We start from the raw sequence: 13262 nt of genomic DNA, 5'->3' as shown, positions 1-13262 counted from the left end.
TTAATACCATTCAATTTTGATCCTGGCGTTGAAGGTATAGAACGTTCCTTACAAGAAGATGATGACAATTCTGTGGTTGTCAATTATGAATTAGATTAAATAACTCTAATTGGTGTTCTTGTGGATACTGTAAAGTGATATCGAGTGTTTATGCTGCAATGAGTTATAAAATTTAGAAAAAACACGAGACCAAGAAGGTAAATGTATTACTTTACATCAATCGTTTTCGAAACTTATATTGGATAAATAAATCGGTACTAAATATTACTAGACACAGTTTAATACTAAAAACTAAAACCAGAATTAATAAAAAAAATTGGGTCAACATCATCCAGAAAATAAAATGTGGAGATTTATTTGTTATAAACAGTATACATCTTGGGTAAATTCTTGAATTGCTATGGGAAAAGGAAACCAAGTGGTTTTGCCTGCATGTGTTGTACAAAAAATAAGAGAAGAATATCCAGAACCAAATGGAATATACATAGGATTCAAAAATTTAAAAAAATTACCGGCTTATGAAAGTGTAAGTACGATATTTGGCACAACAACCAGGTGAATCGTACTGACCATCACCAGCAATCCATAACTGTCCATAATTTATCTGTTCTGTTCTCTTTTTCTCCTATATTTTTTCGATAAGAGGGTAAGAATATTTATTCATAATTTTATCGTATGTTGTTCTACTAAACATTACAAGTTTTAAACTTCAATAAAATACTTTAAGCGTAGCAAATAAAGTACATGATAAAAGTAGCAATATGTACGTGACCCTTAGACAAATGTTTATTAACAGGCTATGAAAATCATTTTGATGTGTGACCTTCGCTACATTCTGATCTTACACATATTGTTGCACCAATTGCGTACCATTTTTTATTTATTAATTTACTCTTACAAATATTACAAATTGTAAACATTGTTAGTAATGAATTAATAAATACTAAACAATATTTTACATCGGTATTTTCAACATTATCAGATTCCTGTGTAGTCTTCCTTTTCATTTTCACACTCAAAATCGGGATCGTCATAAAAATCATTATCTGTAAATGACACGCTTTCTTCTACATAACTTATATTATCTTCCATAAAACTTAAATTTTCATCATTTTTATATTATGGTCATATGAATCAATATTTGCTTTTTTAGCAATTAAACTCTCAACCATATCTTGTTTTCTTGATTTTTTATTAATTCAGAACAGGATTTTTTAGGTGTTGTATTACCATCGCTATTTTTATCATTATTTATTGCAAATATTGTTGATATTGTACCTGATTTTAAGCGGGGTGCTCTTGACTTGTATTTGTCTCCTAATAATTTTTGTTTCAAAATGTCTGAGTCATTAAAATCTAGACTTTTAAAGTTATGGGAACATATCACAGAATTATTAGTACTAATTATTAGCAAACATTGGTCCATTTATTAAAACGTACAGGTGAAATTATCGCGATTAGGAAATCATGTGTTCCTTTATTGTTAGTTGTTAACTACATCCAAATACACTACGGGTTTAACACGATTGCGCCCGGCTTACCTTTTTCCATTCAAAAAACGCAATACGATTGCGCTCAACCAATTAGCAATATTGCGCTCGTCTATAACCTTTTTTACCTGCATAAAACGCAACACGATTGCGCTCTTAATAATTTTCCTTCCCAATTTTACAGGCTTAGGACTGACAACAAAATTAAATTGTTGGCTTGGTTAAAAATTTTGAGTTACAATTTTTTTTTTTTAATAATAATACTCTAATAGTAACTCTAGCATAGATATTTCTTTTTAATTAAAAATGTCCAATTAAATATTTTTTTTAATTTATTAATAATAATAATAATAAGAATAAAAATAATACAAATGTATAAATTACAATTTTGTGGCACAAAATTTTGGTCCCATTACTTTCAAATATTCTAGCAGAGATATTTCATTTTTTTCTAATTTTGTCCATGTTTCCGTTATAAATGTCAATAGAACCAAGTCCGACTGTATTTTTAAATAGTGTACTAGAAAATTGTTATATAACATATACATATACGGGACAAACACATATATATATATATTAGAGCGCAATCGTGTTGCGTTTTATACAGGTAAAAAAGGTTATAGACGGGCGCAATATTGCTAATTGGTCGAGCGCAATCGTATTGCGTTTTTTGAATGGAAAAAGGTAAGCCGGGCGCAATCGTGGTTCACCGATACACTACAATACGGCATTATTTACTTTGAATATTTAGTATTATGAGTGTATTATATTACTGAACAGTGTACACATACGGAACAAAAATAATATTAGGCACTAGTGCACTACGTACCGACTAGGCGAAAAGTGAATACTGACGAATTTGTTATTGAAACACAACATTGTAGTAATGCATTTTTCGATCAACAGTAAGTCTTGGTTATTATTTATAAATATTTAAGTAATAGTGTTATATTTATAATTTATAAATAATTAAAATATTTATGGAAATCAAAAATGTATATTTAATCGGCGATTAGCGATCAGCAGGCGACGAGAATATCACTATACATATATTAGATATTCTTCATCCGGTTTGCGACGACGTACGACGCAATGACGTCACAGGTACATTTGGATTTCACCGTAACTCTGTAAATAATTTTTTTTTCACATTCTGTTTTCATGATATTTTTTTTATACCACTAAGTATAAAAACCAAACATGAACATTTTTTTTTCTTTGGGTTGTGTATTCCTTTAAAATATTAAAGTTTATCAACTTGAACTAAACGACAGTTAATTTTTGAACCTAGTAATTAATTCCCGATTACATATTTGAAATTTTATTATAAACCATAACTTAATTTTTTATACCACTAAGGAGTTCCTTATGGAAATATCTGTTTTTAAACGAGAATAGCCCTTCTTCATTGAAATCAAAGTTAGCATAGATTAGTTAGATTTACAACAACAATTTTAATTAAAAAAATACTCGAGATATACTTATTTCATTGAATTTTGATTTTTGAATACATACCTAATATTCTTACTAAAATGAAACACATTTTTTGTGATAATGTGTTTAATTCACAGATATATATGTTACTGTGAATGTCCGCAATTAGTGAATGCTGACAGTCACCAGGTGAATGTTAACATACACCTAATAAATTGGTGAATGTTGAAAAATTAAAATAATACAGAGACTTACTAGTGGATGTTGACATTTACGTTAGGATTTTGGTAAATTTTTGACATATACAGTAATGTTTTGGTCAACGTTGACATAGGTAGGTAATAGGTACATATTCGCACATATAATATTAGGTATTGTATTATAGTAGGTACTATAGTTGAATATATCATATAATATTATAAAATAGAAACAACATATTATGTTTAATTAAATCAAATGATAATAATTATTATTATAAGGCATTTATATTATTACTTATAACAGCATGACAAACTGTCATGACAATGTGTACTACATAAAATGGCAACATTTCGACAGCTACACTTTTTTGTAGATATAATTGTTTATTCAGATAAAATAAGAGTAGTTGGGTCAGGTAAAAATGCATTTGATCAAAATTATCAATTTCTACAAACCTTATACTGCAGCATGGGTATTAGATAGTATAAGATACTATTTTTTAATTGTGACCCTTCCGTTATTCCTAAATAAGATTAAATAATATCAGCATTACCAACATTCACCAATATCGTTGTATAAATGTCTTCATTCACTAGTGAACGTTTACTAAAATCACAAATTTAATCAATAAGCAAACATTCACTAATGATTTTGATGTACGACGACATTAACCGGTGACTGTAAGCATTCATCAACTGCGGACATTCACAGTAACAAATATATATAGATGATAAACTAGATTGCTGACTTGTGGTATAATTGAAGTTAAATAACGGCCATTTTTATAGGAATGGTAGATCTTAACACATCATACTCTGTTATAAACAAGAAATATTTTGAATTAATTAAGAAATAAAATTCTTTATTAAATTATGTTTTTATTGATTGAATAATATCACAAGTTTGTATCAGCTTTGTAACAGAACAATCTAAAACAAAAAACGTAAATCAAAACTGTTTTATTAAGATTTATGAAGTAGGTAGTCAGAGAAACAATTGATCGGCATATTTGTAATTAAAATAAAATACAAATTATTAATAAAAGTGTGTGGAATAAAAATATAAAAATGCAAAGTAACCTTTGTAAATCAGTAAATCACAAATATGAAATAAGTATTTACAAAACACCAATCACAATTCCCTTTAATTGTAAATATTAAATAAAAAATTTTTTTAATCGAAGACAACCATAAACTAAATAACATGAGCACATGACAAACATTTCTTATTGATAATATTCTAATTCCAACAAGATGTCAGCAAATAGTTAGCATGAAACTGTTAGAAATTTAGTTTATTATCTATATCTGTGGTTTAAATACATAAAAAATATTCTTACCAAAACAGAAAGTGAATAGATTTGTTATTATGAATTTTTTTATATCCTCAATCGGCCTACTCTATTTATACATTCATGTCAGCTGTAGTTATTATATATTTTGATTATTATAATATTTTACCAACTAAAAATTAATTTAATACATAAATATTACTAAGGACACCTGGTAGACTATCAAACTTATCAATTATCCAGATAGAAAGAGTTATGGGTAATAGATGCCCTTAATAATGGAACTATTTAAAATAAATCTGTTGAAAATAAGTGTCACTATAATATTATATATTTCTAGTATGATTACAGTGAAATTTACATATTAAAACAAATTTCCAATTAACAAAATGTTCTGTAAAAATAATTATTTTTGAGATATTTTATTCCGTCTCCGTTCTCCATAATACGAATTTTTTTTGTTCATGAGGTCATACGACTTTGCAGTATGAACATTTCACTGTAGGTACATATTATCATTGATTATAAATACTATAGATTGCTCACTGGCCGGTTTTTCGGTGGCGTACATTAAAACTCTCGATAGATGGCGATAAGAACAAACAATATTAATAAATTCGTATTTTATTCCAAATGCCGTAACCGCGATTGTCGCGGTGCGGGTATAACTGGTTTTTATCGTCACTCGTCAGTCGTCATGACGTCGACGACTCCCGATCCCGAAGTCCGACTTCTAATAATAATCAAATAATCACTATTTTTATTTTGAATGATTTGGTCGTGTGCGCTGTGTCTACGGGCATCAATTTTTATTTTTGTTTTACGTTACCGATCGATGTTCACTGAAATGAGTGACCATTTATTTTGCTCTCCGCTGATCGTCATTTCAATAATTATTTATATTATTAATTAATAATCAAACCTTCAACTATTGTCTAATAACATATTGGGAAAAGAAACTAATTTAGAGCGTTCTAATTTACTATTAATTATAAGAGCTGTTAGAAAATTAAGAAAGAGTAAACTAAAAAATATTGGAAAGATGGGACTTATCTATTCTTAGTTTATTTAGGTAGGTATTTTACTCAAATAAACAGTAACTAATATTCCAGTAATTATTTTATATACCTATAATACCTAGGTACAATTAGTAAATCATAAACCAGAGTTTGAGTTAATGATATTGTTGCAATTTTTATTATTAAATTCGATGGAGCTTTAAGTCCTTATGTTTGCTCAACAAAATCAAAAGTTTTATTTTAATGGCTTTCGATTGATGAAAACATTTTTTGAAATATATTCACGTTTACAGAAATAATTATACAAACAATAATAAAAATTTACAAATACAAGGTTCAATTAATATACTGTATTTATAAACATTTATTTTTATTTATAACGGGTTAATTTTTAAGATTTCTTGTAAAATAACTAAAACTATCAAATGAATACGTACTTTATGCAGCACCAATCAATTACTTATTTTTAAAAATTTTTAATTTGTCTGCATTTTGTAATTCTCTTTTTTTATTTGAATTGTCATTAATCCATTTGCATAGCTACTTGAAGGAAAACTTATGGAAGACTTAGTGTTGTATTTTCAATCCTTAGTTATAAATACAAAAATTTTTATGATTTTTCAACTTCAAAATTACTTGCAAATTTTCGCGTTTTCGACAGATTTCGTAAAAATTTAAAGTATAAACGCTTAAAAAAAAAAATTGTGTCTAACGATTTTTAATTTTTTTTAGCTATAGTAAGAACAACTCATAAGGAACCTTGTATTAAATTTTCAAGTTTTTTTTGGTCATCCAAAAATTTCAGTGGTCTATAAATATCTCAAAAAAAGTCAAAATTTTAGATTCTGAGCGGAGCGATGAATGTATTGATTTTACCATGATGTGTTTTTTTTTTTTTTGTGTCTGTCATCACGTTTTGGGGCAGTAAAAATGCTTCGATTTTCGACTTCAGTACCTCGTTCGATCAGAAAGTGAATCTAGTTGGTACTTTGGGGGGTCAAAAGTAAAAAATTCTTAATACTTTTCTAAATAATTGAGAAAAACAAACTAAAAATTAAGGGAAAAACGGGAAATTTTACGCACACTCATTTTTCGATAAAATCGATTTTGGTTTTTGATGTAACTTTAAAACAAATGACCATAGATACATGAAATTTTCATCTAATGTTTATATAAGTATATTCTATCCACCATGCAATTTTCAAAAAATTTCGACTTAAGTTGAACTATTCATAGGCAATTCAAATTTTCGATCATTATTAGTTTTTTTTTAATTAATATCGATAAAAATTTATTTGTTAGGCAGAAAAGCTTGAAAATTTAATAAAAGGCTCTTAACATATTGTTACAATAGCAGTAGAAAAATAAAAGAAATTCATAGTCACAATTTTTTTTTATAAGCATTCAAAGTTTGAATTTTGACAAAATACGTAAAAATCACGAAAATTCACAAATTATTTTAAGCTAGAAATTTATAAAAAATTTTCTTTTTAAATCTAAGATTTAAAAATTTAATACAAGATTCCTAACATATTTTTACAATAGCAGTTGCAAAATAAAAGGAATACATAGTCACAATTTTTTTTTTAAGCATTCAAAGTTTGAGTTTTGACAACATATGTAAAAATCACGAAAATTCGCAAATTATTTCAAACTAGAAATTCATAAAAATTTTTCTTTTTAAAACTAAGATTTGAAAATTTTTAATAATCTATAATATATCCTAGACAGATAAACCGTCTTCGCTCAGAATCGTTTTTTGTATACAATGATATAATATCATTGGATTCAAATTTAATTCTATCCATTACAGTAACCCACTTGTAACCTAGTGTACAGCAGAGCGGCATACACGACTTACCTTTGAAAATTAAACTGTACATAGATAACACTAACATAAACATTTGGTAAAAATTTCAAGCGTTTACAGTGATTAGTTTTTGAATTACAACCATATAAAAAAATCGATTTGGTCTAAAACTGGTTTTACGTAAAAACTCCCGTTTTTCCGTCTTTTTTTTTTGTTTTTCTCGATTTTTTTGAAAACTGTTGGAAAATGTTTACTTTTCACCTCTATAATGCACCAAGGATATTCACTTTTACATCAGAAACCACCCCCAAAGTTTGAAATCGAAGCATTTTTTCGACTAGTTATGCTGTACACAGACACACATCATTGTAAAATCAATACATTCATCAGTTCGTTCAGAATCTAAAATCAATAATATAGTATTTAGCATTTCGCACTCAGTTAGACGCTAGCGATTGCAGCGTTACCGTGCACAACTAACCACGCGTCCGCAGCGCAGCCTAACGATACCGTGCAAATAGCACGCCACCGAAAAACCGGCCAGTGAGCAATCTATAGTATTTATAATCAATGATATTATATAACTATATAATTTATATATAGAAAAAACTTACCTAATTGAGTTGCATAAATTGTTATAATTACGACTGTGAATTTAATGCAGTAAAAAAAACTTTAAAAATTCATTTAAAATCCCGACAAATACATGTTAAAATACACTACACATACATCCTGAAAAATGAATTCAAAATTCAAAATAAAATTGTTTTCAGTATTTACCATTTAAAACATCTAGGATTTTCGTTTATAGTATATTTTACCATACAATATCATTAGATTATTACTTATTAGGTAAGCTGAAAATGAAATATTCATACATTTTAAGTCGATAAAATAATGATTATCTATGATAATATATTGATAACATTTAATTTTATATTATTTTAGGTAATTAAAATAATCATAAAAATGTAGTCTATGCTCTATACAATCTACATGCCAATGCAAGCTTTGTACAATTTCTACATAATATCTTAAACTTAAAAGAACGTCTAAATAATAATAACGTCATCTTTAAACAATAACACGCAGGTTCAGGTTTATTTAAAACTGCTTACTAACATTTTTATAATTATATTTTGTATCAAAAATTAATAAATTTTGTTTGATCGTTTAATATTATAGACCCATAAGACTAGATAATATGATCAATGAAACATATTACATAATATTATACACTTTAAAAACCTGGCTGCAATTTAATATACTAAATCGATGCTCCTGACTGAAATCAATACTCCTAATTTGTATATAATTTATTCAAAGAATAATTTTTTCAAACTCTATTTTAATTTATATGAATAATAATTTTCTCCACTCCATGTTCCGATATCTCCTCGGCTGTGTCCGAATTAGGGCATTTAACTACTAAACGTAATGTTTATAACGCCAAGGATAAAAACGTGCACCCTTTACCACTATTTTTTGTAGATCTTTTTTGGAATGATAATAATAAAGATATTCATAACATTTCGTCATTACTTAATACGAAAGTCGTTGTTGAAAACCTCACACAAAAATATATGGCCTTCGGCAATGCCATAATTGTCAATCTTTTGGCCACACTCATAATTATTACAATCATACCTCTCGATGCGTTAAATTTAGTGACAATCACCACGACCACACAGAAGATTGTACCAAGGATCGTAACAGTCCAGCCAAATGTATCCTGTGCTCCTTAGACCATACTGCCAACTACAAGGGATGTCAAATGTTTAAGTCAGCCTCAAAAAAAAAAAAAACAAAAAAAAAACATGAAGATCCCACCAACCACAGTTCCTAGATCATATTCAATTTTGAATACAAAAACCTACGCTGAAGCTATTACCAGCAACAAATATAAAATGCTCTTATCGCTAAAGGTACTATCTCCCCCTAATCATTTTCGTAATATTTTTCCTTATTAAAACATATCTAATTTTTTTTATTTTTTTTCTTTATTAGTTAACCCGCGACAACATAGGGTGTAGGGAGGGTACTGTAGGATTTTAAGTTGGTAGGTTTTTGGTAAACGTGTGTGTTTTTGACAGAATTTCTTGTGGGAACCCGTAGGTTTCTGCCATGCCCGCGAGGGGGGCCGCGGCCTCTCTTTTCAGACAGCGTGAACTGCGAAAGCGATGCCGCCCATGACAGGGATTCGAACTGGTACGGTACGTGTCGCAGCCGACGCCTTAATCCACCCGGCCACTACACCCCTCATTTCTTTTCTTATCTTTCCCTCATTTACGTATTATTATAGATTTTTCAAATTTGTTCCTCGTTGTACAATGATTATAATACTCCTTTAATTATCTTATTATTTCACCTGCCATATTGTATCTTTTTTGTATAGTTTGTATACTATATATTTGTTATTATTGCTATTTTAATTAATTCTGAAATCTGTATAAATAAGTTAATTGCTGAGCTGTAATAGTTAATGTACTAAAAGCTAAAAAAAAAAAAATGTATAATAGTTAGTTTAGTTAGTTTAAATAAGAGAGTGCCCACCTTTTTAATTATTATTGTTTACAAGTTTTTACATACCTAATAAATATTGCACTATAATTTATAATTAACGTGTGTATGTGTCTGTGTAACTATAAAATTACTCTATTCTTATACAAACTATTCTACGACAATCCGTTCAATTTTTATGAAATAGCTAATTATTATTTTATTTTTACAGGAAAAAACATTAAACAAATTACAACCAAAACAGTTTTATAAGCCTAATTTATTGTATGGTGATTTCTTATTAATCTTATGGTAGTATATCAAATAAATTATCAACTGACAATTTCAATTCATTAAAACTTTATGCAAATAATTTTATATTTGATAAATTATAACTATTACATGAGTTATACATTGTTAAATCGTTGATTAAATTATTTGAAATCTGCTCCAATCCTTATAAGATGTTTTTTCATATATAAATAATAAATATATTACATAATATGTTCCCAATGTCTAAATGATCCTCTTTATCAATGAAGCATTACTCAAACAATTAGTTGAAATAAATAATTCTAAGAACAAATTTACAAGCCAGTTAAAATGTATATTGTTTATCCCCAGCAACAAGGAAGTCGAAGAACTAAGATCAATATACCATAACATCTAAGATGAAATAAAACTTATTTAAAAAATACAGTATAGTCTAATAAATTCTAATAAAGTATTGAATTCTGAATGTTAAAAATAAATATCACAATAAACTAAAAATGCAATATTGATAAATTTTAATCATTCAGAAGCAACGTTTTAAAAAATTGTTCAATTTAACGAGAATAAACATGTTGCTAATCGTTTTTGCAAAATGGCGTTAAATAAATACATTAAATAGGTGCTATATGGATTAAAATATACCTAACATTGTTTTATGTAGTTGTATGTACCTATCTATCTTTATTCATGTTGAAGAGCAATGCTTATCAATTTTTTGTTGGACGTTGATTATTGTACATAGAAAATAAACATAGGTGGTTTTAGTGTTTATAATATGTTGATATCCACTCATGCGACTTAAACAGAATGGAAATTATTATAAATTTGTAAGATAATATTTGAATCTTATTTAGATTGTGATTGGAGTAAGAAAATTTCATTGCAATAATGAACATGTGTGTGTGTGTGTATTTTATCTATCTGTAATTACATTTTTTATGTATGTATGTACAATTTACTTCAACACTGTGGTCTGTGGGTGGTTACTGGTAGATAATCTTATCAGTGCTTTGGGAGGTAGAAGCCTTAGGATGATTCGGCCACGTTAGATGTTCTTACATCGATTTAAAAACATTAATTAACATAATTAATCACGATATATTTTTTTTTTATATAGTCATTTATTACCTATTCAAATTGTTGATAAAATTTGTTAAAACATGAAATAATGAATATCTTTTTTTTTCATTTATTAATTATAATTGTTTCAACAAAATGTTTGTTTTTACAATTTTTTTTTTATACATTTAATGAATATCTTAACTCTAAGACTTGATAAAATAATTTAATCAATAAAACAATAAATGTATGTGATGATCTTTATTATGATGTAATTTTATAAGACACCAATACTTTATATAAGATAAAAATGTATTTAGTAGGTATACCAATGATTGTTAGGTATGTATCATAATGTTATGTTTAATTTATAATTTACATTCATTTTACTGTGACTTAACTTACGTGAGTACACTAATCGGTAAATTATAAATATTATTATTATTTTTTTTTTCATTTAAAACATTTAATTAAAACTATACTAACATATAACCTCAAGATTTTATAGTTTAAACGACCCAATTTGATACATTGTCAATTATATACTTTATAGTATTTTGTCTAAGGAACACGTCGTTTAATAAATTGTACCTACTACCTAACCACATTTATAGACATTAGTCCGTTTGATTTTGAATACTACAAGCTATCGATCTATATAATTATGAGTAATAAAATGTTATGACCATCAAATTTCTTATCAAAATGGTGAGTTTAACTTGAGCAGAAGAAAGAACGAATGCCAAATAAACAGATTTCTCGACCACTGTAAGCGCCAAGCACTTATTATTTAGTACCTATTTTTATTTTATCGTTTTGGGCATAACACTATTAAATTATTTTTAAGAATCAAGGTTTTGCGTCCAACCATAAACCAAAATTGAATTATGTTATAGTCCGAATATATTTTTTTAAATTGGTTATTATTTTAATAATTAGCTGTGTACCTTTAATATTTACAAAATAATAATGTACCTATATAATTATTTATAGATTTATATGCATACATTAAATGAGTATTTATAATATTACCTAAATTTCTAACTTTCAAATATTTTTATATCATTCCATCAAAGAATTTATGAGTGAAGTGATTAAAGTTTTTTGTGTAAATAGTTTAAAATGATTCTAAATAATTAAAAATAAAGAGATGTTCATCAGTAATTGCATTATTTTACAACAGCTAGACGGATTTGGATAATTTGTAATAGGTAGTCTAAATAAGATTTTTACAGGAAATTGGAAAAGCCGAGAATACTAAAAGTTTAGGGATGCACTAAGAAAGGATTTTCAAAAATTAACGTTTTAATGAGGCGCAACAATTTGGAATTGTTTAAGTGATAGGTATCATGAAAGTTTTGACAGTAGTTTGAACCACGTTCGCTGTTGACCAAGTTCCAAGCGAATTATTCAGCTCGATAAAAATAGTTCAAAAAGCGAGGAACACTGACCACGATTTGTTTGGTGAACTGAATTTCACTATAAATCTAAGATACGCCGATATAGGGCTATATTTCAATTTTTTTCATTTTTTCACGGATGAGGTCAAGTTATATATATATATAATATATGTATATATACAGTTAAAAATTGATGTTGACATGTTAAAGTATGTGAAATAATTAATAGACTCAAAAACTGCTGATCTATTTTCAATAAGTTATATCAATAGATTCCTTGAAACTTGGAGCGTGTTTATAGATTATTTTTCAAGCCCTATAGGTAGCTAAGGCATGCATTTTATCAGCTCATGAAAGACAATATTTTTTTTTAATTTATTTAATTTGTTACCATATATATAATATATTATTTATAAATCGGCGTTCTTTTATTATTTCCCTTCCCACTCTTTTTAATATTAAATTATGAACAACATATTAACCAGTCAAGTGGTATATACATTTTAAAACATAGTTTGTCATTAATCTTAATGTCTCAATTATAAATGTATGGAAAAAGCGTGTTAGTTTTTTTTTTACCTTATACATTGTGAAAGTTAATACAATTTAAAACTTAGATGTAAATAAATGTATATATACTCGTATAAACATAATCGCATAAAAAATATTAAATATAATAAGTATATTGTATAATTATCAGTGATCTCACGGAATGATTATTTCATTTTTAATTATTTTTGATTTAAAATTATAATTTTATAAAACTTATTCAATAAAATTAGCATA

Source organism: Diuraphis noxia, unplaced genomic scaffold (genome assembly GCF_037042655.1).
Source record: "Diuraphis noxia isolate RWA-SAM2 unplaced genomic scaffold, SU_Dnox_SAM2 contig0002, whole genome shotgun sequence".
In the NCBI taxonomy this organism is placed as follows: domain Eukaryota; kingdom Metazoa; phylum Arthropoda; class Insecta; order Hemiptera; family Aphididae; genus Diuraphis; species Diuraphis noxia.
The sequence above is the reverse complement of the archived record's forward strand: the minus strand, read 5'-3'. Positions refer to the sequence as shown.